The sequence below is a fragment of the Macrobrachium rosenbergii genome, chromosome 52 (assembly GCF_040412425.1).
Source record: "Macrobrachium rosenbergii isolate ZJJX-2024 chromosome 52, ASM4041242v1, whole genome shotgun sequence".
Taxonomy (NCBI): domain Eukaryota; kingdom Metazoa; phylum Arthropoda; class Malacostraca; order Decapoda; family Palaemonidae; genus Macrobrachium; species Macrobrachium rosenbergii.
In genome coordinates this window covers 31,981,342-31,987,576 of record NC_089792.1, presented here as the reverse complement: position 1 = coordinate 31,987,576, position 6,235 = coordinate 31,981,342, and positions in this window count along the sequence as shown.

Sequence of the window (6,235 nt, the reverse complement as noted above, 5' to 3'; positions counted from 1 at the left end):
TTATACCTAAAACATTACCATTTCGGTGCACGCTACCCCGTCTAAAGTGCGGATACAAAAATGCTTGTATCCCGAACTGAATAAGTAATGAAGTGCTCAGATACTGTACTGGATCTGGGATTAATCATCAGTCCTTAAACATGTGGTTTTCACAGATTTTTTCTTGCTGAATCACTTAATGAGAACTTTATTCTCTTTTACGGAGTGCATACAAAGAAAATTATTAATTCACAAAAAATATAGCATGTAAATCCAACTCAGTCGACTAACATCCAGGATCTTAACTCACTACTCTGGTCAAAACAGAGATGCCACGAGCTCATCGCTCCGCTCTCGCCTAAGATTCGAATTTGGTCTTGTTTTTCTCCCCGGCGAGATGAGCTTTGTGCCACAAACGTCGCGCACAAAGTAGACATACAGATGCCTTGCAATTATATACATGCTTGCTCACATAAACACGTCGTTTTCCCTAACAAGGTGACTCTATGAAAATAAGGAACAGCGGTCAATACCACTCTCATAAATTAATTGAGGAAATTAAACAAACACGCGCGCGCAAGCGCACAAACATTTATATGTGTATAGACATTTTCTCATATGAATACACGTGCATGCCTATAGAAATGATAATATATGAGAATCAATAAAAATTTTAAAACAAAACTAAGTAAATGTTGGCCAAATATAAATACTTCAGGATACTCAAGCCTCTGGATCAACTCTAACAATCAATTTGCCCCAAGCTGTACTTCGGGACGATTATTACCTGATATTTCAAAGGGTCAAACGCAGCCTCTGCTTTGTAGAGTTTATTTCCCCGCTAACAGTTAATTGTTTTACTTTGCTTCTTTTAAAACATGTCAATAACATACTATAATTGTCCCAGTCATTCGTGACCCATTCTGACTGCGTCAGTTAATAATACCCTTTCATCACCAGAAACTTCTAAAATACTTTAATAAAAGTATTTTTTCCGATTGTTAATATGGTTTCCACACGCCATCTGTCATTGATGCCCGTTTATCGCCAAGGCTTGCGACAGACTTAAACGTATATCGGAAAGAGCAGAAAAGCTACAATCAAAAACTAACCAGGTTAAGGGTTATCCTACTTACGGAAAATTTTTGTTAAACCTCTTCATATTTCTTGGTGTTGACCGTGCAATATATCCCATTTCATTTGACATCCTGAAAGGATCTGTTCTTTCGCATACGGTTTTCCTCCCCTTTACCAATGGTATCCTTCAAAACACCTCTTTCCTTATTAAGACTTTTGGCAGCCTTTCATTCTCCCGTCTTCTCCCAACTGCTTACATAACCATGACGCGCGAACTTCAAACAAATTCGCTCTTCCTACAAGTCTCAACCTTGATCAGAAAGTATCTGAAGAGAGATCTAATAAATACTAAAGACATAGTTTCTGCCTGATTCTCTGTCTACTTTCTCCAATTCTTTCGTTTGATAAAGCAATTCGCTTATTCCTTCTGTCAACAGTCTGGATGTTTGAATGACTGGCTTGGAGCGATCGCATATTTCAAATCGTTGCGTCTCCAACTGAACTATTACGAGAGCTGAAAGTCAGCTCAGTGGTCTGGTTAAACTAGTTTCATAATATAATAATAATAATACGATTTGTTTCGATGACCGAGCTTTTTCCTTTCTGGTGGGAACACTCTTCCTGTATTTATTGGTTTTTTGTTGATATTTGAAACTCAGGTTGCAAAGCCAAGCGCTGAGGCAATTTCCCCCATTCAGCGCTTAAGACTGGGGAAGAGGGAGCTGCAGTGTTGAGCAGCGAGTGACATCCAGAAAATAAAGGAAATGAAGTACAAGGATCTAAAGGTGGAATTGGGGAAAAAAAACTTACAGTACTAAGAAGTAACAGTCAATGGTTAAAGAGCAAGACTGGAGAAAGGAACATGGAACAGAGGTCAAGTAAAAGGTTAAAAAGCAGGCGTAGCTAGGGACACTGAAAACACCCTTCACAGTGCACCTACACTGACGGCACTACCATCCTGCGCAGTCATATTTACTGTTAATGCCCTTTTGGTCTCGCTTCCCGACATTACTGAATCTAAGGTGAATTTGATTTTGCTGCTCTTGCCTCTTTTCTGGACGCTCACCCCACCTACTTTAGAACGCCGTGGTTTTCAAATAAATTCTGAAAAAAAAAATCAACAAAAAACAGTCATTTGATGGTTTTACATCACACAGCCAACAACAGGAACTCCACGAATGACGATACTCTAAAATAACATGGAATTTCCAAGTACATGCTTAATGGATGGGCAAACCAACTAACTTCCTCGTTCTCCAGGCATCTAGGAAACGCTATCTTAAAGAGAACAAAGTAAATGAAACCAGCGAAATAAATATCTTGGTCTCCCCTCCAATGTCTATTTCTGGATCTCACATAAAGACGCCAATTAAATATTTACGCTGGACCGACCTTCTGCGAAGAGAATTTCAGGGACGATCCATTTTCCCTTTTAGTGTACCTCCGGCCAAGTTGGTTAATAAAAAATGAACTATCGTTTAGGAAGAGAAACACGTAGATTCCATTTACCCTGAAGTTAAAAATCTAAATATGTCGTTGTCCTACTAAATATGCATACATATAACCACATTATATGCCAATTCTCTTATTCATATTTTTACTTCCTTACATTTAAAAAATTTATATATATATAATATATACTGTATATATAATATTAATATATATATATATATATATATATATATATATATATATATATATATATTTTTTTTTTTTTTTTTTTTTTTTTTTTTTTTTTTTTTAAATAAATGTAAGTGAAGTACGAAAAGATGAATAAGAAATATCACATTTAATGAGCACATCTACAGAAGGTGAGACGTAACAAGAAAATAAAAGTAGTTGAGTAACTCATGAATATATGGAGACCTGCACTGAGGGCCAGATAGTGGAACAGAACATTGTTTTCCGAGACCAACCATCACCTCTGCTCACCATATCTTGACCTTGTCACAAACAGGTAATAATAGCAGGACATAAAGAGAGTAAGTGAAGGCAAAAACATGGAAAGTGAAAAACTACATTAATTATGCACACACACATTATATATATATATATATATATATATATATATATATATATATATATATATATATATATATATACATATATATATATAGTCCGTGACCTTGTTCATCGAACTCAGAACACTATCTGAATTTCATATATTCATCATTGATATACAAAAGCAGTCAACGCTGAATCTTTTAATGCATGATTTCACATGATTTCATAACTTAAGCAATTGAATTCATTATGTCGAGAAAGTTACATACTAGTGGGATTGTCTGGATGCACATGAGCAAACATTTTTAGTTCTCAAGTCCTCAATAAGCAATAATTTTATTACTTTTTCTTCTAGCTAGACAACGAGTGTTAGATGTCACAGCCGTCATAACGTTTTACGCTACGGGCTACCCATCATGATTTTTCTGCTATCCATCTCCAAATCTGTCTTCTCCTACCGAGGTGTAGTCCATTTCTGACCCACTAAGTTTTTAAAACAGTTTCTCAGATGAAGTCGCATCTTATCCAAACGAGCGTTTCAGCTGGTAACTCTTTAATACACTCCTTAGAACGAACTCCATCCCACACGTAATTCTTATTTCAGTTGGTCACAATCGTGTAACACTCAGATTTTCTCAAAAACTTACGATACATCCGGAATCTTAAAAAACCTCCCTGTGGTCACAGGTAAGCAAATACAAAGGCACTAATGTGTACATACCACAACAACCCAACACGCGCGGAAATTAATGAAAAGTACTGAAATACAGAGTAATTATGTATTTTCAAGTAAAAGTAAATTCTAAAGTTAGACACGCCTCAAATACATGGAAACACCAGACTCTACCTGGACATAAAAGTCACCATCATTCGATTTCTGATGCAACTGCTGTTGCAGCCGGGCTGTCCTTACATTGCCAGTTCCGAAAACATCGGATTCAAGAAAGGAAGTACAAGGGAAGGTGCGAAAATCCTGAATACTGTAATGAGGGACGGCCAAAAAGAGTACATGAACTAGTCGTCTATTCTATGTCCCTATTAAGAAGATTTGTTCATAACTAGATAAGTCATTAGTTAGAAATCATTAAAAATTGGACTTTTTCTGGTAGGGAATGACATCAATTTATTTTACACATTATACCCGCATTGATACAGTCTTATGCTAATCACATATTTGTGTGTGTATGTGTGTATATGTATGTGTATATATATATATGCATGTATAACTGAACTTTTCTTGATTTTGATTTTATATTTATATATATATATATATATATATATATATATATATATATATATATATATATATACAGTCTAAACTATCTTATAACTAGTGTTAAAGATAAATCAAATAACACTACGCAAATTAACCTATAACAAAGCACATCTACTTGTAATATTGTCTTTTTCACAATAATTTTTCAGAATATTTTTCTTGTAACCATGTTTTCAAAGTTTTCTCCAATAAAACACCGGTCATCAGTGCAAAGTGGCTAAATCGACCAATCTGTGAAGTAAATCGCACACATAAAAGGGCCACTTAACATTCTGAAAACTAAAATCCTTATTTTACACATAATGTGACAATTTTTATCTATTACTTCAATATCTAAAATTTATTTGAAACATGATTTATTATCTCTAAGTACTTTCTCTTTTGGGTATATATTACTTTTTCTGTCCCAGTCTGAGCACCGCTCTCGGGAAGAAACAGGATATCATCAGTATACCTAAAGTCTTACTAAATTTATTTTGCTCATTTTTCTCGGGTGTTGTTCTGTAGAAAACAATTCACAATAAAGTAAATCACGTTAGCAAACTCTAGGTCAGGGTCAGTACCCATACTAATACTAATATTCCACTTGAGACCTACACCATTACATTTGAAATCAAGTGTTATCAATTAAAAACTGGATACAGTTTTATTAAATTAAAGATTACTACTTCCAAAAAATGCAGACTTCTTTAGATTAATAAATTTCTTTCTAGAATTTTCAAAGCAGTTATCATTAGCTTGATAAATCCTGTTTCAGTGTGTCATGAGGAGTATTGGTTTAATGTATACTAAAATAATATGTAACGAATGATTGTGCACAGGTCATATTTATCTTATCTATCTTTCTTAAGACTTCGTCCCGGTTATCAGTTCTTCATCAATTTTCGGTGCCAACGAATTCTTCCATTCGATTGGAATATCTCTATCTTATCATTATTAGTTTAATTATTAGTTTAAGTGATTTACTTTTGAAGCCAGCAAGTTGTTATTAACAAGTTTGTGAACCTTGGATAAATCGTTATCTTCACCATATAAAATCCGACTTCTTATTATTATTCAAAATAACGCCACCTCCTAGACCCCAAATAACAGCAAGTTCTTTCTTCTCTCCTTCCCTCCCTCTCTCTCCTCCTGCATATATAATATATATATATATATATATATATATATATATATATATATATATATATATATATATATATATATATATATATATATATATATAAAATCTGTATGTGTGTGGGCATTTAATTTTTAGAGCAAAATAAGCATTAAGATGGATAGCTATTTTAATACTTTAGCTTTCACCACTTGTCATTTAATTAAATGTCGTTTTTTTTTTTTTGTTCCTTCAGACAGACAGTTGGGTGTGGCGCCACTAACCTAAAACATAATGAGAACTATATGCAAATTATAACGCTATGGCTAGTAAGTGAATGCCTCCCGTGAACATGAACGTAAGGAATGCGCCAATTATATGTATATATATATACATACATATATATCAAATACATACGTATATATACAGTACATATATACAGTATATTTATTTTTATATATATTTATTCACATATAAACTGAAAATATGCAAATATATATGTATATATCTATATACTACATAAATAAATATATATATATATATATATATATATATATATAAATATATATATATATATATATATATATATATATATATATATATATATAATATATATATATATATATAATATATATATATATATATATATATATATTAATATATATATATAAATATAATATATATACATATATATATTTATTTATATACACACACACACACACTAATTCTCATAAAAATGAGAAGAATGATGAAAAACCCTATTATCATACTCATCTTTTACACATCAGAGCATTCATAAT